General features: G+C 34.9%; 1 protein-coding gene across 1 annotated transcript in view; it reads left to right on the top strand.

Annotated features, from left to right (window-relative positions):
* LOC141375856 (uncharacterized) overlaps positions 1-23,172 on the top strand; it is a 163,000-nt gene that overhangs the window by 2,710 nt on the left and 137,118 nt on the right. Inside the window, exons 6-13 of the mRNA XM_088651083.1 lie at positions 28-103; positions 418-494; positions 816-899; positions 1,230-1,284; positions 4,099-4,150; positions 4,360-4,437; positions 5,735-5,892; positions 10,493-10,604. The gene's annotated coding sequence lies outside the window, so the exon portion shown is untranslated. The remainder of the gene's footprint in view (positions 1-27; positions 104-417; positions 495-815; positions 900-1,229; positions 1,285-4,098; positions 4,151-4,359; positions 4,438-5,734; positions 5,893-10,492; positions 10,605-23,172) is intronic.

Raw genomic sequence — 23,172 nt, 5'->3', positions numbered from 1 at the left:
AACTAATATAAATTTTTTTATTTTCAGCTTATATTGAAGGATGACCATATGACAGAGGAAGAGAACTGCTCTGCTCCAGTACGTGACCCACAACTCTGATAAGGTGTGTTTAATGTTGTTGTTATTTTTATTAGTAGTAGTAGTAGTAGTAGTAGTAGTTGTAGTAGTTGTTGTTGTAGTAGTAGTGCATTTAATTGTAATTATTTTCTTAATCAAAATCTAGAAATGAAATAGAGTGTGTGTCCTAATTGGTGAACCCATGCACTAGTGTAACATTGTGGGGACCAGAGGCATGTTAGAGAAGCTGTGAAACACACTTAGTCCTGAATACACACAGTAAGGTCTGACATAGTGGGGACCGGGACCCTTGAGTACTGCTGTCTAACTAATATTTTTTTTTTAATTTTTTTTATTCAGCTTTGCTGAAGTATGACCGTATGACAGAAGGAGAGAACTGCTCTGCTCCAGTACGTGACCCACAACTCTCTGATGAGGTGTGTTTAATGTTGTTGTTATTATTTTTATTAGTAGTAGTAGTTGTAGTAGTTGTTGATGTAGTAGTAGTAGTGCATTTAATTGTAATTATTTAACTTAATCAAAATATAGAAATGAAACAGAGTGTGTGTCCTAATGTATGAATGTATGCACTAGTGTAACATTGTGGGGACCAGAGGCATGTACCAGAGGCATGTTAGAGAAACTGTGAAACACACTTAGTCCTGAATACACACAGTAAGGTCTGACGTAGTGGGGACCGGGACCCTTGAGTACTACTGTCTAACTAATATATATATATATTTTTTTTTATTATTCAGCTTTTATTGAAGGATGGAAGGATGACCATATGACAGAGGAAGAGAACTGCTCTGCTCCAGTAGGAGACCCACAACTCTGATGAGGTGTGTGTATAATAATAATAATAACAATTATTATTATTATTATATTATTATTATTATTATTAATATTATTAGTTGTAGTAGTAATAGTAGTTGTTGTTGTAGTAGTGGTGTATTTAATTGTAATTATTTAACTTAATCAAAATATAGAAATGAAACAGAGTGTGTGTCCTAATTGGTGAACATATGCACTGACATTGTGGGGACCAGAGGCATGTTAGAGAAGCTGTGAAACACACTTAGTCCTCAATACACACACAGTAAGGTCTGACATAGTGGGGACCACGACCCTTGAGTACTGCTGTCTAACTAATATATATTTTTTATATTCAGCTTTTATTGAAGGATGACCATATGACAGAGGAAGAGAACTGCTCTGCTCCAGCACGTAACTCACAACTCTGTTATTGCATATCAGATTTAACGAACCGTTTACTACGGATTTCATGTAATTTTGATAACTGCATTAATCAGATGTCATCAAGCTGCTGTGCCGTCAGCCAATCGTTGTATTGCTGATAATGATTTTGAGGATCGATAGATCTGTCACAACACACAGTCACAACACCTCTCAGATCAGTTTAATCTGATTCGCAAACTTTTTTGAAGAACCAAATTAGCCTAAGATGAGTTATCAAGATTAAAAGATCCAGGATCTGTAATATATTCTTAGATTATTTAAGCGAGGTCCGAAGAACAGACCCCTGGACCCTTGAGTACTACTGTCTAAATTATATTTTTCAAAATAAAAATTATAAATTATATATAAAAATATGTAAATATTTTTTATAAAATATTTATAAAATTATATATAAAATATATATTTTTAATTATATACAGTTGAAGTCAGAATTATTAGCCCCCTTGTTTATTTCTTGTACTAAATTTCTGTTTAATGGAAAGCAGATTTTTTAAACACATTTCTAATCATAACAGTGTTAATAACTCATCTCTAATAACTGATTTATTTTCTCTTTGCCATGATGACAGTAAAAATTATTTGACTAGATATTTTTCAAGACACTTCTATACAGCTTAAAGTGACATTTAAAGGCTTCACTAAGTTAATTAGGGTAACTAGGCAAGTTATTGGAGGGATAATAATATTGACCTTAAAATGGTTCATAAAAAATTAAAACTGCTTTTATTCTAGCTGAAATAAAACAAATAAGACTTTCTCCAGAAGAAAAAAATATTATCAGAAATACTATGAAAAAATTCCCTGCTCTGTTACACATCATTTGGGAAATATTTGTAAAAAAGTTTTAAAAAGGTGGGCTGACTTCAACTGTATATACTTTCATATATATATATCATTTCATATAACCATCATTATACAATAACTTGACTAATTACCCTAACCTGTCTAGTTAACCTAATTACCCTAGTGAAGCCTTTAAATTTCACTTTAAGCTGTATAGAAGTGTCTTAAAGAATATCTAGTCTAATATTATTTACTGTCGTCATGGCAAAGAGAAAATAAGTCCATTATTAGAAATGATTATTAGAAATAGTTATTAAAACTATTATGTTTAGAAATGTGTTGAAAAAAATCTTCTCTCCGTTAAACAGAAATTGGGGAAATAATAAACAAGCTGTCTAATAATTCAGGGGGGCTAATAATTCTGACTTCAACTGTATATAAAGAGTTTCATTGCAGAACGAGATATATCCATTTAAAAAAAATGTTGGTAATTTTGACATTATTTTTCAGGACATCAACAGTCAAGTTCATTCACAATTTTTGTACATTAAACTATAACTTGAGCTCAGTGAAGGCCAGGAACACAATATTTTCAAATCCAGGATATTTTTTATTTAATTTTATGTCTATAATTAAGTAAAAAAAGACATGCCAAAATGCTACATATTAATCCAACCCACATTGTCAAACATGGAATAATATATGCAAAGATTGATTAATAATAATAAGATTCTAAGTTAGATTTGGCCAGAATGTACACAACATAACATAACATAACTTTTTTTTTTTTTTTTTGCAAAACGCTACATCCACCTTAGGCTATATTATACTACATTAATACCATTACCAAAAGCTAGTGAATCAATGTTTTGTTTGATAAGTAAGATTAAGTTAGTTAGATAAATGACCTTTAGCTTGGTACAGAAAGAGTGGGGGGCGGCTCCTTCCACACCGCTGCAGAAAACCAAACCTGTATGATTAGAGCGGGCGGAGCTGAGTCCGTGACACAAACTTGCCTCGCTATGTCATATTTAATGAATTATTTCACTGTAATAATAATAATAGCTTATTTATTTGGTTGTGAAAAAGCTAAACCGTTTTCTCCATAACAACATGTGCCCTTTAAGTTCCTTTGTAATAAATCAACAACAACAAGAATTAATTTTAAATAATAGGTGCAACCACATAAATAAATCTTCAGATAGGCTACTCAGCTACATTTAAGAAATTATTTAAAAAATAAACTTATAAAGAACACTTGCAGACAGGTATCTTGTGATGGGGAGTAGGAAAAAAGGCGCTCCTAGGCCTTCTCTTGACATCAGCGGAGACTCGTTCCCTGCTGCATTTGTGTATTGTTGACGCAGAAGTATCTTATTCTGGTCCACTTTTGTGGCCTTTTTATAATTTTTTGTGAAGTTGAAGACTTCATCTTCTATCGCTAAATCAATGAGCAAACTCTGAGCACTTCACCGGTGATGACTCTCTTCCCAGGGGATGCTGAGCTCGCGCCGCATCCTGAACGCTCTCTAACTGTTATATCGCACTTTGTAAAGAAACTGGTCTGACGGATATTGCGTTTTGTGAAAAAAAATACGTTTTGTACTTGGCCTAAAATGTGCATTCTTAAATGTTATTAATGGCAGCAATTGACACATAGATTAAGGTACATCTGAACAGTGATTTCCAATAATAAAATCCAAATGTCAAAAAATGCCGTTTATCGCATTTTGCAACCGAACTCTTCATATGTATGTGTGTGTTATGACTGTATGACTGCAGAAGAGAACTGCTCTGTTCCCACAACTCAGTTTTTCTGGGACTTGAAAACAGACGCTCAGCAGATTTTAAAGGGGGGAATCTTGATCAAATCGTGGGTTTACACACAAACATGTAATACAGTGCCAGATTTTCTGGATGTTATATACACATTTGTATTTGCAAACATATACCATATTGTTTTAAATGATGTATTTTTGTGTGGGTTTTTACATTCAGAGAAAGTTACAGTGGATCGTGATTTTGGAGGAGGTGAAGTCCAATCTAAAAGGTAAAAATATTATTTATTTTTCTAATCAGATTTTTTCTTTTTTCAGAATGTTTATTTTTATCATGATATGTATGTGCTATGTTTGAAAACTATTTTTAAGCTACCATCACACGCTTTTACCCATTAAAAAGAACAACACAAAATCAAATAAATATTTTGGTAAGCTTTATGCAGAGAAGTCAACTCTCAGACTTGATTTTTACTTTCAGAGTCCCCTCAAGTATCATCACCATGGTACAGTGTCTGTGAAGATAGTGATGCAGACCCAGCATTCACAAAAAAGAGAGGTGTGATCATTAAAGTTAATTTGTGACTGACTTGTGTTATTGTACAAGTCCAAATGCACAAGCTCATTTACATAACATGTAGGGTAAAACAGGACAGAAGCACATTACTTCCATGATGATTTCAGTACAGTTGCACTTGATGTCTCATTTCATGTTAGTTAAACAATATTGCTAAATACTTTGGAAAAATATACTAATTGCATATCTGGTTACACTTTATTTTGATAATTTACTTTACTACTACTACTAACTACAAGTAACTGCAACTACTTGTCAACTAACAGTATTAGACTGTCTGTTAGAATCAACACTGCTAATGCTCTACTAAATTTATATAAGAATTAGTCATATTGTACTAATTTTGAGCGTAACCTAACAGTCTGCTGTACTATTTACTGAGACCAATGAGAGTTGGTTTTATTGAGGTAACCTTAACTGTCAGCTAATACTCTACACTCTAAAATTAATAAAAATAAGTAATAATAATTAAATTAGCAGTTTTTCATAATTTGTTTTTATGAAATCTGTTTGTTTCTGCTTTTGAATTGCATTATGGGATCTTGATCTTTCTTCCAACAACTTTTAATCTTAAAAAGTAAAAAAAAGTGACTTTTTGTTTGGGTTGTTGTTGTATATTATGCTACAGAAACCTTGTAATAAACTGCCGGTACATTTTCTGTTATTCTAAAGACTTATTTATCTCTATATATTATTTCTTATACATTATATTATTTCAAACTACTAAAATGTCAGTAAAAGTCACTTTGTTAAACTGTAGAGTTGAATTTTCAACATCAAAAGTGCACAGAGCAGAGATCAACATCCCATAATGCAATTCACCACCACAAAAAAACAAACAAAAAAAAAACACTTGTAAATCACAAAATACAGGAACTGGTAATGAACAGATATCTGTTACAGTGTAGTGTTTTGAGCTAAACTTGAGCTAACAGTCTGCTAATACTCTACTGATAATCAGATGAGCGTTAGTCTTATTGAAATACTCTAATACATAATACTTTACGGTGAGATAATTAACGTAGTTGCAGAGTTACGCATAGTTAGAAGAATGTCTAAACTGGACTATGGAATAAAGTGTAACCCCATTAACCAGATTTGGAGTTATTAGGAAGTATTTTTTAATCCATCTCCATCTTAAGTATTTTTAATAATAGGCAAGACATATTTTTCTAGCATTTTCTATCACAATATTAAACTAACATAACAGCACATGTTGTAAAAATGACTGAACATTTATGCAACTAAAACCACTTTTTTATATTTTAACCACCCATAGGTCCCATAAAGAGAAGATCCTGGAGCAAACAGGAAGTACATGCTGTGGTGAAAGCTGAACCATTGGCTCTAAAAACCAGAGATTGGTCAGCTTTGGATTTTTATATTAAAAACTGAATCTCGGCTCTTTAGATAAAAAATCTGAATAACACTTTTATAGTAAGTATACACTATACATCATTAGTTTAGCACTAACTCTACATTAATAGACTTTAGGAAGCAGTTTATAAATACAGCTTCAAACGCTGTATTCTTGACTTGACTTAATTGTATTTTCATGCTTTGTTACTGATTCATTTTTCATTACTATATTATGTATTGCATTATTTACAAACTATTTGTATATAAGAGTAGTTGGTGGTTTTTAAGATAATTCAGAATGAGTTATTAAATGATTAATAAACTATTCAAATGAGCATTTATACATGTTATATTCAGGCATATAGTAATTGTAACCATGTGTGTTAGTAAATGCTATAATAACACAACTTCATGCAGTTTTGTGACCTAAGGACTGTTTATAGTTGATAAATCCCTTATAAATGTCAATTTAAGGCTCAGTATCTAATGAACAATAAATCTTTGCAATCTTATTTAAAAAATTCTGTAAAGTTTAAACATTGCAAAATAAAAATACAACATCATTTCAAAACAACAATTAACAATATGACAAGATTCATTTCAGTGTTTCTGTGATGTTTGCACTGTACAGTAATTTTATATTTTGATAAGATTGCAAAGATTTATTTTTCATTAGATAGTTTCATTTGTGTATCTTGAAATTAATGGAAAAAAAAATATATATATATATCTTCTTTGGCCTTAGTCCCGTATGATTGCGGGGTCGGCTCTTTTTGGAACAAGGCCTTCAGTTTTAGACTTGTCCATATGATAACGACTTTTTTACACCTTCCGGCCAGCCTGTCATATGGGCCTGTCACACTCATACACTAGGGACAATTTAGCCTTCCCAATTCACCTGTAGCATGTCTTTGGACTGTGCCTTTGCACCCGGAGGAAACCCACACGAATGCAGGGAGAACATGCAAACTTCTCACAGAAATGCCAACTGAGCCGAGGTTCAAACCAGTGACCCAGCGACCTTCTTGCTGTGAGGCGACAGCACTACCTACCGCGCCACTGCTTCACCATATATATATATATATGTATATATATATATAAAGCTATAAATCACTCCCCCTTTTAATTTATTTCTTTTTTTCTGTGTAGAATATAGCTGAGATTTTAATTTTCATTTATAAGGGATTTATAAAGCATCAATAGTCCTCACTTTAGATTAGCTCACAAAACTGCATGAAGTTGAGTTAATAAAGCATTTATTATTAGACAGAGTAACCATTACTATATGCCTGATTAATAAGATATATAAATGTTGGGTAACACTATAATAACTGCACACAATGAATTATTTATGAAACATTAGCAAATAGTTAGTTGAACGTTTGTTAAGCATTAACGCTACATTAATAGACATTAGTAAGCAGTTTATAAATTATATTTATAAATATAAATTACAAATATTATTGACTTATAAGCACAATTATAATGTGCTTAATGATTGTTTTCATACTTGGTAAATAATGCAATACTTAATTTAGTAATGAAAAATACATCATTAACAAACCAGATATTTAAAAGTAGTAGGTGTTTTTTTTTAGATAATTCAGAATGTGCAAGTAAATGATTAATAAACTATTCAAAATAACATTGATAATTCTTATTATTCAGGCATATAATAAGTTGTTTAGTATGTTAATAAATGCTTTATGAACTCAACTTCATGCAGTTTTGTGATCTAATCTAAAGCGAGGGCTATTCATGCTTTATAAATCCATTATAAATGACAATATAAGGCTCAGTTACATTATATACAGGGAAAAAATGACTATTAATTTCTACTTATTACAAGATGCTCAAATGAAACTGTATCAAATGAAAAGTAAATCATTGCAATCTTGTCTAAATATAAAATTGCTTTACACGTAATGTATTGTTAAATTATTATATTGTTGTTTTATCAAATGATGTTGTATTTCGACACTCCTGTTATTCAGCAATGTTTAAAATTTACAGTAATTGTATTTGTTTAGGTATGATTGCAAATACTTATTGTTTATTTGATACACAGTAGGTAGTGCTGTCACAGCAAGAAGGTCGCTGGTTCGAGCCCTGGCTGGGTCAGTTGGCATTTCTGTGTAAAGTTTGCATGTTCTCCCTGTGTTGGTGTGGGTTTCCTCCAGGTGCTCCTACATGCGGTACAGGTGAATTGGGTAGCCTAAAATGGTCCGTAGTAAATGAGTGTGTATGTGTATGGATGTGTCCCAGGGATGGGTTGCAGCTGGAAGGGCATCCGCTGCATAAAAACGTGCTGGATAAGTTGGTGGTTCAATCCGCTGTTGCGACCCCGAATTAATAAAGAGAGAAAACCAAAATGAAAATAAATGAATAAATGAATGATTCTGAGCCTTTAATTGTCATTTATAAGGGATTTATAAAGCATCAATATTCCTCACTTTAGATTAGATCTCAAAACTACATGAAGTTGAGTTAATAAAGCATTATTTAACATGCAGAAAAACGTATTATATACAGGGCTCCAAACCGGTTCAAGGAACGGAAACGAAAAACAGAATCAAATGACGTTTTTCAGGAACAGAAACGAAAACCGAAAAAAAAAGATCAACTTTAATCGTTCTGAACAGAAATGTTTACAGTTAAACGGTTAATAATGTCATTTTATCGTTCTCTTTATTATATTATTTTTGGGAGACAAAAAGCATTAATTTAAAGCATGTGAACAAATGCGACGGTGACGCTCGTTTTTATATAAACTATAAATGTCTGGCCGTGATGCGTATTTAGGCCTATGCCAGTCTATAAAAGATAATGTAGCTTAAAACACTTTAAAATTTTAGAGAACGTAATACAGTTTGCACAACCAATGTTTGGTCTTAATAACCTGCCCATAATTAAACGTCATGTAGCCTACTTTTTGATTACTTGACCAGCGGATTAATGGCAGCACCAGCGGATAAACGAGATCTGAGCATAATAGGTATGACCAATATGTGCATAACCAATATGCAAAGTCAAGAGAGTGCACGACTCCATAGGGTAACGTAGCCTAAACTGCGCACACTTGATTATGTAATGTGTGAAATCGTGGACGCATCTCAAAGAGCAAAGCATAACTTATTAAATGCCCATGCTTAATCGGTCATCGATAAGGTCTATCGGTTTTAAAGGGTTACCGACAATAAATCAATCGAGTAATCGTTAGCATCCCTAGTTTAATCAATGAATGTGTTAAATTTTATATTTATATTAAAGATGAATAAGGCAAGAATATGATAATGATACTTTTTAGATTTTTACACCTACAAAAATATCTTGTGGTGGTGCACTTGTTTAATAAAAATCTTTGTAAATAGGTTATCTGTAAAAAACGCAATCAGAGCCAATGACATGTAGAAGTAGTGTTGCCTAAACGGCTATTAAATTTCTAATAAAATTAAAACCAAAGTATAAATCATTGCATTTTTCGTTTGATAAAAATATACAGAAACGAAATAAAATCATAAGGATGCTAGTTTGTAATTTATGTTAATAATAAATAAATGACATGCTTAGACTATAAGCTTAACGGCTATACGCTGCCAATAGGCCACTAATAAATATTATTTTACTTTGTACTGGATTATAATGTATATTTTACTATAAAAACTAAATATAGCATGTCTTACTGTCATTTAAAACAAGTAATTCAAAATACACATCAGAACTGTAGACCTGCAGTGTGTAAACTGTATACAGGGGGTGTTGGTCAATCAATAGCCTACAGCACATAATTGAACTAATTATGATGCTAACTGTTATTTAGCTCTTAATATAGGCCTACGATATATTTTCTGGTGTTTAATTTTGCATGAGCAAATAGCAGTATAGCCTAAAGTAAATTTTTTAAAAAGATTTTACTAATATTAATAATAATGGATATAATAAATTTAAATAATAATTGCACTGTGCAGTGTACTAAATATTTGTATTAGGCTACATGACTGAAAAACTATTTCATAACAATTTTCATAATTTTTACTGCTATTTCATATTATACAACATCTAAATGTAGGGCCGGGCCTGCGCTCGATACCAAGGAGTGGGGCTGTGTGTAGAGTGAACCGATTGGATTTTCTTTTTTTTTTTCTTTTTTTTTTAGCCCTGATTATATGCCTGAATAGTAAATGTATAAATGTTCATTTATATAGTATTTTAATCATTTATTTACTCATTCTTAATGATCTTAAAAAACACCAATTATTCTTAGACAGTTTGTAAATAATGCAATACTTCATTTAGTTATGAAAAATGAATTATAAACAAAGTATGAAAACACAAAAATTGAGCACATTACACATGCTTATAAGTCAACAATAGAGCATCTAGCTGTGTTTATAAACTGCTTACTATTAATGTAGAGTTAATGCTTAACAAATGATGTCTATTTGGAGTTTTGGTGGCTTGGTTATATGATGAAGGTTTTGCATTTGTGGGGTTCAGTTCTTTATTAATATATTTTAAAATATTTTTAATGTTTTTTTTTTCAAATAGTTAAAATACGACAGAAACAGAAATAGAACATACTGGTGGGTTTTAAGAGTTTACCCAAAAATGTACATTATATTATTAATTACTTGCCCTCATCTCACTCTAATCCCCTGAGACCTTCATTCTTCTTCAGACTCAAAGGAAGATAACTTAGATGAAGTGCAAGAACTCCTCATCCTCCATAGACAGCAAGGGATTGAAACAATTTGAAGGAGAGGAATTAATAAAAGAATCTTCATTTTGAGGTGAACTAACCGTTTAATATTATTTGCTATTGCACTTAACTAAATGTGCACGCAGACATGGAAGAGTTATGTGGAAGCTTGTTATACCCAATGAGAACTGCTTTTAGACAAGCAAGAGAGTTTCATGGATTTTGTGTTTACTGCTTTTTTTGTGTTTAAAGGTTTTGTGGAAATTATTTATAATAAATATAACATTTATTAAATCTATTCTGGACCATTTCCTGTTTGGATCTTGAGGTTCCTTCTGTATTCAAATTACATTTCTTATAAACTGACCTGCTCTTCAAATGAAAATTCTAAAGCAGTTTACTGTCAAATTACTTGATTGAGGTTTAAAATTTAATATTAGTAAGGGTGCTGATCTGATCCCCACGTTGCCTAAAAACCGGTAATGTGTGTGTAGAACTGGTCCTTACTTTGACTAAAAAACGGTAATGTGTGTGTAGATCTGGGGCCTCATGTATCAAAGCTGCGTACGCACAAAAACTTTGCGTACGCCAGGTTTCACGCTCAGAATCGCTCACGTTTGGATTTACTAACGATGAACTGAACGTGGGAATGTGCGCAGCTTCACGGCAGCTTTCTGGCAGGCGTACGCACATTTTTTGTGCGTGTCTGTTTTATTTCCATTGGCGACTCCTAGAGGCGGTTGTGTTAAATTCCTCTCTACAAAGTGTCTGAGCCTTGCAATGGCAGCTGTATGAGACGGGTTCAGCAGGTATATAAGGTTTCCATACCATACATTTGACCAGCTAAACATTAAAGCACAATTTGCAGCAGTCGCCTGTTTTCCCAATGTAATCTGAGCGATCTACCACACGCACATTGCTATAAAGACACTATCTGAAGATGAATTTGCATGCGTGAATCAGAAACATTTCCATTCAATAAATGTGCAAATAAAATATGATGCTTATTGATATGAAGTTATTGATTATTCCTACTTGTCTTTCTCGTGATAAATAGTTGGCAAAATCTGATATGTAGCGGGGGAAAAAACAAGAAAGAGTTCATCAGACGCTGGATTCGAGCCGAGTTCATGCTCGAACGTATAAATTCATGATCACATGCGTCTTACGAGTAGCGCCACTGAGACTGTCAAACGACCTGCAACATTTTACAGATATAAATCACACTATTTCTTTATTTTAATGCACTCAGTGCGATGTTCAGACCCAACTGTGTTGACCGCATCAGCTAAACTCTCCCACTCTATTTTTTTCTTTTGTTGTTAATTCCGGAAAACAAACTTGCAAATAACACCGCTTTTCTCCGGTCTACCTCCGAAAGCAGCGCCTCCAATTCACATTCTGTTAAAAGTTTCTGTTTTTGCTTGCTTTTGCCATTGCTTTTTCGTTGGGTTTTGCCATTAGCATAGTCATTAGCATATTAATACAGGGGAGGAGGCAGGGAGGGGTTTTGTGCTCGTGCATGTTGCGCTCAGTTTCACGTTCATTCAGATGTACAAAAGAATATGCGTGAGATTCGGCGTACGCAGTGTTTCTGTAAGAATTGAAATATTGCAAATATTCTGATATCTTTGACAATTCAAAACATGAGCTGAAGACAGGGCCAATGGACTCCACAACCCACCAGGGGGGAATGCGTGAAAAACCAGTTCCTGCTGCATTTGCATCTGACTATGCTGAGACTCAGCTTCATCCCCCCAAGTCACACATATGGTCATTTCAATGTTTCAATGTTTTAGACTAACCAAACTGACTTTAACTATCATGTTTGATATCATTTGAAATGTCTCAGTGCGATTGGTACAATGGTCTCATTCTCTCAGAAATAGACATAATCAGAACAATAAATATATAACTTCAGGCATCTTTTGAACCACTGAGAGGGGTGTGCCACTAAGTGTGAATGCCTTTTGTTCACACCAACTTCCTTGAGGGAATTCTTGGATTATTTAAGGTAAGGTCTAAGAAAAACTCAGGGCGATTCTGCCTAACCAGATCAGCCCATAACATGGGGTCTGCCCCATGTTATGTATATTACAAAGTCAGGAATGCATCTTTTTCATCTTGGATTTATCTTTGATAATTTGATGTTTTGTATTGATCATTTATGAATTGACTGATTGAATTGGCATAATACATTTACCTGACTAATAAATTGTAATGTTTGACCATATTTTGCTCACTCTGTAATTATTAATTCAAGTAGATTACGCTGTATCCTTGTTTCCGCACGTCTTGCGTCAGGTCAGTAGACGGACTAAAATCCAATTGAGATGGAGCATTGGGCACACTAATTGTGTTTTAGGGATCCGGCTGACTCTTGATATTGATTCATGTGTACTTAGGTGGAAAGGGCGATAACTTCCGTCTAGGTCAACAAGGTGTTGCACGACTAACCTAGATTGGGTACCCGACCTTTGTTTGAAGGTAATATTATTCTAAATTAAGTTCATATGGGAAACCATGGGCTTGGTGAAAACCAAAGTTACTATAGAGTCCAGTAGTCGGTACATTTATATTAATGCCCTAACCTCTAATTAGAAATGATGATTATCTTAACTCAAAGGTGTACATCTAAGCGGGACTAACTAAAGTATTTTAGAACGAGCGCGCTGGTAGCGGCCATCTAAAGTATTAGTCAATTTACCTCTGTTTAATATTCAAGACTGACCGGAGTGTGACCGTGAGGGACGCCTTCGGCCGAGGCGATTTCTCTGAGCGACATGAGCACCCGAATGAACGGATGTAATAGTTACTAGTGAAGACAAACGGTTCAAACATTTATCTAAATTACATATTGATATAATCTTCTTAATGTTTTATGATTGGAGTCAGATAAAACGAGGATAAACATATTAATATTCTAAACCATCTCATACTAAAATTGGAGTCAGATATGAGTTAAGTTTAAGATAAATCAACATTGTGCACTGGAAAGACCGAACATGCAGTGAACCTTCATCCACCATTGGATACCGTCATTGGACCAACTGGCTGGACCCTACAGTTTCATACATCTGAATTTTTTTCTGCGTACGCACATTTACAGCTTTGTGCGTACGCAATGTTTTAGTAAGATTTCCACGCAAGTCTTCGTACATGAGGCCCCTGGTCCTTGCTTTGACTCAAAACCAGTGATGTGTGTGTAGATCTGGTCCCTACTTTGACTCAAAACCAGTGATGTGTGTGTAGATCTGGGGCCTCATGTACGAAGACTTGCGTGGAAATCTTACTAAAACATTGCGTACGCACGAAGCTGTAAATGTGCGTACGCAGAAAAAAATTCAGATGTATGAAACACTGCGTACGCCGAATTTCACGCATATTCTTTTGTACATCTGAATGAACGTGAAACTGAGCGCAACATGCACGAGCGCAAAACCCCTCCCTGCCTCCTCCCCCGTATGAATATGCTAATGACTATGCTAATGGCAAAACCCAACGAAAAAGCAACGGCAAAATCAAGCAAAAAGAGAAACTTTGAACAGAATGTGAAATGGAGGTGCTGCTTTCGGAGGTAGACCGGAGAAAAGCGGTGTTATTTGCAAGTTTGTTCTCCGGAATTAACAACAAAAGAAAAAAATAGAGTGGGAGTTTAGCTGATACGGTTAACACAGTTGGGTCTGAACATCGCACTGAGTGCATTTAAAAAAGAAATAGTGTGGTTTATAACTGAAAAATGTTGCAATACCCTAAGCGGTCTCAGTGGCGCACCTCATAAGAAGCATGAGATCATGTACAGACAAATTCGAGCGTAAACTCGGCTCGAATCCAGCGTCTGATAAATTCTTTCTTCTTTTTTCCCCCGCTACATATCAGATTTTGCCAACTATTTATCAAGAGAAAGACAAGTAGGAATCATCAATAAGTTTGTGCATCATATTTTATTTGCACATTTATTGAATGGAAATGTTTCTGATTCACGCATGCAAATTCATCTTCAGATAGTGTCTTTATAGCAATGTGTGTGCGGTAGATTGCTCAGATTACATTGCGACTGCTGCAATTTGCGCTTTAATGTTTAGCTGGTCAACTGTATGGTATGGAAATGTTACATACCTACTATATGAACCCGTCTCATACAGCTGCCATTGCAAGGCTCAGACACTTTGTAGAGAAGAATTTAACACAACTGCCTCTAGGAGTCGCCAATGGAAATAAAACAGACACGCACAAAAAATGTGCGTACGCCTGCCAGAAAGCTGCCGTGAACCTGCGCACATTCCCACGTTCAGTTCATTGTTAGTAAATCCAAACGTGAGCGATTCTGAGCGTGAAACCTGGCGTACGCAAAGTTTTTGTGCGTACGCAGCGTTGATACATGAGGCCCCTGGTCCTTACTTTGACTCAATACCGGTAATGTGTGTGTAGATCTGGTCCCTACTTTGACTCAATACCAGTAAAGTGTGTGTAGAATTGGTCCCCACTTTGTCTAAAAATCGGTTGTGTATGTGGCGGACCCCACTTCTACACAAAACCTGAAATGTCCCCACAAGTGACCACTGTGTCAGGTCTAAAAATAAAATTGCAGAATATCCAAAATCTGAAGTGATTTTATGAAATAGTTTGTGTTTTTGTGTGGCAAACTATTTTTTTATGTCTCTAACATCATCAGAAAGGGCGGTCCCCATTACGTAACCACCGTGACAGGTGACCCCCACAATGCACAAAAACAAGTATGTGTGTGTTGCTTGTTTCTTATTTACCCATGCAGTGACTTTTAGGCATAAATACTATGTAGGCTTGCTAAAGGGTTGCATGAGAAATGTCATCATCGTGAGAGCTTGACTTTTTTTTTGTCGCTGCCTTTAGTTGTGGTGAAATGAGATGCATCATGTCGTTTATCTGTTTGTGCAGTCTGTACCTTCATTTCTGAATCGTGTGGCATCGTACTTGAAGCCAAGTCATTTAGCCCAAGGCATAGTTGTCTTAGAATGAGTAGTTTGCTGATCAAATTCCACATTTTGATGAGGCAAAACACATCTTGGATGTTTTAATTACTATTTTAGGTGAAAAACAAAACAATGAGATTTGTGTAAAATCTAAAGTTAACCAAGTCCAGCCCGCCATCTTGTCCTGCCTCTCAGTTCTCTTAAGCCTTGGGCCGGCTCTGTGAAGTGGCCTCTTTTGGGCTCATCATTGAAGACCGGACGAGCTGCAACATTTCGTTCTGCCAGGTTCTGGGAGTAGATGAGCATGTCATCGGTCTAGACTATGGTCAACTTGTGAAGTTACTCATACACCTCCGCTCATGGCATATTACCATTAAAATGAAACTTTTCCAGCAGAATATGACGCTCTAAAAAAAAAAACTCCATCGGCACTGGTAACTATGAAAAACACGACTGAGCACTAATGGTACACTCAACAATTTACACTGACATTTGAAGGATCACCTGACATTAAAGACTGACGTAAGAACGCTGGAGGAACATCAAATTTTAACACGGAAGAGTTTTTTTTGTCTCTCTCAAATTAAAGCAATATTTCTTAATCTTGTTGTTTTTTTTTTTTTTTTACTGTACAGTTGCCCCAGGTGTTTATCAGGTGTGATGCCTGCTCATCTGACCTTTGACCTCGGCACTCAACTGCTGCCAGTTTTCTTTCAATGCCATGAGATTTCTGAATTCTACATGCAGGAACCGATGCATTCCTTTTTTTTCCTTTTTTTTTTTTAAACAAAACAGATATGGCAGACACGGCCAAACATTGAAACTTTGGAGGGCATTGAGGGGAAAAAAAAAAGCACAATATCATCAAGGGGAATAAAAGTTTTGATCAAAGCGTGCGTTTACACACGTTCATTTAAATATGGACAAAACCAACATTGGGTTATTTTTGTTATTAGATTTAAAATGCACGGACCCTATTTGACCCAGTGTTCATATATACATATATTTTTATGAATGAATATTTTTGCATATAAAAGATAATAAAAGACTGACTAGACAGATTAGATAGTTTAATAGACAGATTGACACGTGTAGTCATTCGTTCCTGTGTATTTGATGACTAGCTTCCAGCAGTATCTGGCTGCAGACTTGCATGCAATCTGAGACACAAAGCACTCAGCGGAGCTAGTGAGGTCACTGTGAGAGGCGGGGTTAGGCACACTCACTGACAGCCTAGATTTAGCCTGGTTTTAACCAAGCCGTCTATTAGACTTTTAACCCTTATGTATTGTTCATATTGTTCAAGTGGCTGTTTTTGCCCCCAATGACCTCCATTATAACTAAACTTGTTTTAATTGCAAAGCCATGACACCAGATAGTAACTCATTCTTTATTGTTGGTGGTTTCCCTGTTGGGATGAGATAAAATGAGTCATTTTTACTTTTGATGGTCAGTTGGCACCTTTAAACACCCCAAAAATGCTTGCTGGGATGGTACCAAGAGGCTGTGCTCACTTCTGGACAGAGGGGGTGTAGACTTGCAGCTAGTGCCGATAAGAGGTGCAGACGCTGAGGCTGTTCTGTATGCGAGTGTTGAGGTTTTGAAACATCAGCTGACAACGTGTAGGTAGAGAGTAGCAGGTTCTGGGAGTAGATGAGCTTGTCACCGGTGTAGACTTTGACCGATTTGTGAAGTTACTCACAAGACCTCCGCTTATGGGACATTACCATTCAAATGAAACGTTTCCAGCAGAATATGACGCTTTAAAAAACTCCATCGGCACTGGTAACTATGAAAAACACGACTGAGAGAGGACTTCCGGTTGCGCCACCGACAGGATGACTGCTTAATCTTCGAGCTCGCCGACGGTTAACAAAATAACCCCCTAAAACCTGATTTTGTAAAACTTTGGGAGTATTAAAGTAATGATGGAGAAAGGGGTCACCACAAGGAGCAAAATAACATCGAATGTATCAGAAAACAACCCTGAAACAAGTCAAGTAACGTTAAACAGAAGCCGTTCCCGGACACCATCACCTCATGGCGAAGAGGGCCCCGAGGTCAGTCTGCGGTGTATTCTCATCGAACTTCGAGAATTCAGAAAGGATAACATGGAGCAGTTTGACGAATTCAAACAGGAATTAAAAAGAACGAACGATAGACTGGAAGAGGCTGAGGAAAGAATTGAAGAGACCGAGACCACGCTACAATTAGCATCGACGCTAATCAAACGCCTCATACAGCGCCAAGCTAATCTGGAAGCCAGAGTGCTCGATCAGGAAGGACGGGCACGCAGAGATAATCTAAGGATTTACGGTATACCTGAAGACAAGGAAGGCACAGACATGATCGAGTTTCTAAATAATTTGCTGAAAAACGCATTGGACTTACCCCGGGACCGTGAACTTGGAATTGAACGAGCACATCGAGCATTACAACTGAAACCCAGTAACCCGGAGGCAAAGCCACGCTCAAAAGTAGTGAAATTTTCGAGCTACCGGACGAAAGAAGAAGTGCTTCGAAAGGCCTGGCAGAGAAAAAAGGTGTATTTTAATGACACTCGTTTCTTCGTAGACCACGACTTCCCTTTAGAGGTGCTTAAAAAGCGAGGAGAGTATGTCGAAGTCAAGAAAGTATTGAAGGAGAAGCAAATAAAATTCCAGACCCCATACCCGGCAAGGATGCGTGTTTTCTATGAGGATGGCACCCAACTGTACCAGAGTGCGACGGAGGCAACGAAAGACTTGGTCAAGCGTGGATTTACGGTCGCGGTGGTGAAACCTTCCGTGGCAATAGAACAGGAGGAAATTACAGCTAAACAACTAACCACCTGGCAACCGGTACTGAAACGACGGGACCGGGGAGAAGATCAGAGATACGGAGAGGTGGCCGGTGACGCACAACCCAAAAAAGCTTCCCGCAGTCAGTATAAGGAGAAGCTTAAGCAATTTAGAAAATGAACAAAAACGGAATTCTATACATCTAATCCAGGAAAACAGCTAAGATCTCATATGTCTTTCACACCAATATTTTATCCTATCTGACTGTTTTTGAAACAATCATCTGAATGAATAACGTTATATTCCTAATTGCGTTCGAATAATGTTTGAAAATGTCGGTACTTGATTATTGACTGTCATCCGAGGATAATTTTCTTTTGGAGTTAGACTTTTTTTTTGTGTTGTCTGGACTAATTTACGACCAATTAATAGGGCCCCACTTCTTGAATAAAGTGGACATTTCCCTTACGGAGGCTTAAAACGCAGTAAGCCCCATAAGGCTCTTTAGAATCGAGCCTCTACACCGGAAGCAACTGTTCTTGTTAGTTACGGTGGTGTAATGTTCTTTAAAATTGTTCTAATTTGGTATCAGTTTAGTATCTATAATTTAAGAGAGGCAATGTCAAAATATACACTACGGTCAATAAGAGAGACGCAGAGGGGAATTAAATTGGTTAGTAAACTACGAAAATATGAATAAAGGTAATCTTAAAGTTATTACATTTAATGTAAATGAAGTGTTGAATCCAGCTAAGAGGAGTCAAATACTGTTAAAAATGAAAAAAGAAAATGCAGGGATAGTGTTGTTACAAGAGACACACCTTACACCAATAGAACATGAAAAATTAAAGAGAATGGGATTTTCCAAAGTGTATTATTCTTCTTACAAATCAGGACATAGAAGGGGAGTAGCAATATTAATTTCGCAAAAAATACCATTTGAACACCTCTCAGAAATTTCAGACAAGGAAGGGAGATATATTTCAGTAACAGGGAAAGTTGAAGATATTAATATAACTTTATGTAATGTATATGCTCCCCCAGGAAGCAAGTTATCTTTCTATAGGAAAATAATTGACTTAATGATAGAAGGCAAAGGAATTGTTATATGTGGTGGAGATTGGAATATCCGTCTTAATCCAAATCTAGATTCATCAAAAAACTCTAAACTCGCACCCCTACATAAAAAAATAAAAATTGTAATGAATGAGCTAGGTATAGTAGATCTCTGGAGAGATCTTTATCCAACAGGCCGTGACTACACTTTTTACTCAAACCCCCATGATGTATACTCACGAATAGATTATTTTTTTGTACTCAAGCGAGATCGACATAGAGTACAAACCTGTGATATTGGAACGATTGACCTATCTGATCACGCCCCTCTCTCTTGTACTATACATATTAGAGATAATCCAGGAAGAACATTGTGGAGATTAAATACAAATATGCTGAATAATCAACAATTTCAAACTCAAATTAAGGAAGATATAAAGTTATTTTTTACAGAGAAGGATAATGGAGAAGTTAACCCAGCCATATTATGGGATACATTAAAAGCAGTCATTAGAGGTAGAATCATATCACTATGTGCTCAAGAAAAGAAACAAAAACGATTAAAATTAACAAACCTTAATGAAGAACTAAAAGATCTGGAATTACAACATAAGAAGGAAAAAAAAATCTGATTTAATGACTAAAATAAAGAAAATCAGAAACGAGATAAATTGAATATATGCACAAGAAATTGAAAGAAAGATTAATTTTACAAAACAAAAATACTATGAATCTGGTCCAAAGGGCACTAAATTGTTAGCAAGAAGGATGCAAAAACAACAAATTGAGAGATCAATATACAAAATAAGGGATTTGAATTCTAAAAATACACTACACAAACAACATGAAATACAAAAGACTTTTGAAAACTATTACGAGCTCTTGTATACTCAGCCACATTTAAAGAACGCCCAACAAATAGAACAATTTCTCGATTCTATCAACCTACCAGTTGTAACAGAAGAACAAAATAAAATATTAACTGCTGAAATAACTGAAACTGAATTAGTCAACGCTATTTCTAATCTTAAATCAAATAAGTCACCTGGCCCCGACGGGTTTTCATCAGAATGGTATAAAACTTTTCGATCAAACTTAACTCCAAGCCTACTCCAAGCGTGCAATATCACTATAAAAGAGGGTAAGATGCCCCCATCATGGAATGAAGCAGTAATCTCTGTTTTACCAAAGGAGGGGAAAGATAAATTAGAATGCGGTTCATATAGGCCAATCTCGATCTTAAATGTTGATTATAAATTATACACAGGCATTCTCGCCAAAAGACTAGAAAAGATTCTTCCGCAGCTAATACATAAAGATCAGACAGGTTTTATCTCGCAAAGACAAACTTATGATAATATTAGAAGATCCTTACATTTACTAAATCATATATATCAGAACAAAATGGAGGCTCTTTTAATCAGTCTTGACGCGGAGAAGGCTTTTGACTCTGTAAATTGGTCTTTTTTATATAAAGCTCTTGAAAGATTTGGCATACATGAAAACTTTATAAAAGGCATTCGTACAATTTACAATAAACCAGTAGCCCGGATAAAAATAAATGGATACCTCACAGACACCATAACATTACAACGTGGGACAAGACAAGGATGCCCAATCTCACCATTGTTATTTGCTCTATATATAGAACCTTTGGCACAATGGATAAGACAAACTAAAAATATTAAAGGTATAAACATAAATGGAGATATTCACAAGCTGGCATTGTATGCAGATGATATTTTGATTTATTTAAGCACACCCACAACCTCACTTCCTGAACTAATGACTTTACTGGAGAAATTTGGTTCCTATGCAGGTTATAAATTAAATATACAAAAAACACAGACCCTATCTTTTAAATATACACCCCCAGTAACTATAAAAGACAAATTGAATATGAAATGGGATCAGAAATCACTAAAATACTTAGGAATTCATTTAACAAAAGAGATTTCAACATTGGCAAAAGTAAATTATGATCCTCTACTAATAAATATTAAAAATGATATACACAGATGGAATGCCGTTTCTTTCTTGAGCTTTAGCCAGAGAATTGACGCAATAAGAGTGAATGTCCTTCCTCGATACCTCTATTTATTCCAAGCTCTCCCAACAGAAATACCCCAAACACATTGGTCAGAATTGAACAAGACCATTTCTAGATTCATTTGGCAGGGGAAAAAACCAAGGATTAAATTAAAAACAGTAGAACTTCCAAAGGAACAAGGAGGAATGGCTTTACCCTACTTTAAGGATTACTTTTATGCAGCCCAGACTAAATATCTGGTTAACCTATGTAACCCAACATATCAAGCAAAATGGAAAGACATTGAAATTACACTAATGAATGATCCTCCATTACAAGCGATATTGGCACATAAAAACCTGGGGGGATACATAGAAAAAACGCAAAATTTATGGATTAAAGCCCAATTAAAAATTTGGAACATTATAAAAGAAGAATACAAACTGAATGATAAACTACAAATAATTCAATGGTGTGCTTATGACACTGAATTCAAACCAAATCAAATGGACTATAGATTTAAATCCTGGATTTCTAAAGGAATATTAACATTCTACTCACTCACAGAGAAAGGCCTTTTGAAAGATTTTGAAAGGCTGAAGAAAGAATATAACCTGGATAAATCTGATTTTTATAGATACCTTCAATTACGTAACCACTTTGAAAATAATATTAAAATTAAAACAGATCTGGATGACTCAATACTGAAAATTTTTATAGATGCCTACAAAGGCAGTGGGAGTAAAGGTATAATTTCAAAACTTTATAAAGGATTTAGATCGATTAAACCCCATTCAACAGAATATGTTAAAGAAAAATGGGAAAAGGAAAGTAATGCCATTATTACGGTGGAAGAATGGTTAGACATATGTAGATTTACATCAAAATGTACTAATTCACATATGTGGAGAGAATTTGGATGGAAATGTCTAATGAGATTTTTCATCACGCCAAAACAAAGAGCATACACCACAGGAAAGAACACTAAGTGCTGGAGACTATGCGGGTCTCAGGAACCTAATCACTGGCACATTTTTTGGGAATGTCCAGTAATAAAGCAATTTTGGGTAGAAGTACATGGAGTAATAGAAAACATACTTAATATTACACTACCCTTTCAATTTATAGTTATTTATTTTGGAAGCTCTGATATCCAAATATGAAAATCTGATAAATACTTTTAAATTTTAAATATTTATAACTGTAATATTAAAATATTAAACTGATAAATATTTTAATACTCGCAGCCAAAAAAGCAATTACAAGACACTGGTTACTTCCTGAATCCCCAACAACCCAAGAATGGCTAGAGATAGTATATAATATCTATGTGATGGAAAAAATTACATTCTCCCTTCGACTCCAAATTAATACATTTAGAAACATCTGGTCCAAGTGGACTGATTACGTTAGATTGCTCCATCCAATCTTCATAGAAATATAAAACTATTACTATCTAATTCCCATCCACATAACAAACATTTTTTCAATTTACGACCCATTGCACTCCCCCTTTAATCATCTTTTTAAATTAGTAATTCACAGTTGATAATAACCTAAAGTTGAATGAATAAATAAAGATTTGACCCTCTCTGACCTATGGAAATTTAGTATTGTTATTATTTATGTTACCATTTTACTGTTATTTTCATATATTGTATTTGATGAAACCTTTATTTATTTTTTTTTATTTTTAATTTTTTTGTGTTCTGTTACTTTAGAGTTTGTGAAAAAGAAAAATGTTAAGCAGTCGGAAATGTTTTCTCCTAAGTGGTATCATTGTACTGTGTTTATTGCTACTACAAATAAAAAGTTATAAAAAAAAAAAAAAAAGAAAAACAC

Source organism: Danio rerio, chromosome 8, assembly GCF_052040795.2.
Source record: "Danio rerio strain M-AB ecotype USA chromosome 8, GRCz13ab, whole genome shotgun sequence".
Classification (NCBI taxonomy): Eukaryota; Metazoa; Chordata; class Actinopteri; order Cypriniformes; family Danionidae; genus Danio; species Danio rerio.
This window is presented reverse-complemented; position numbering and strand designations above follow the sequence as displayed.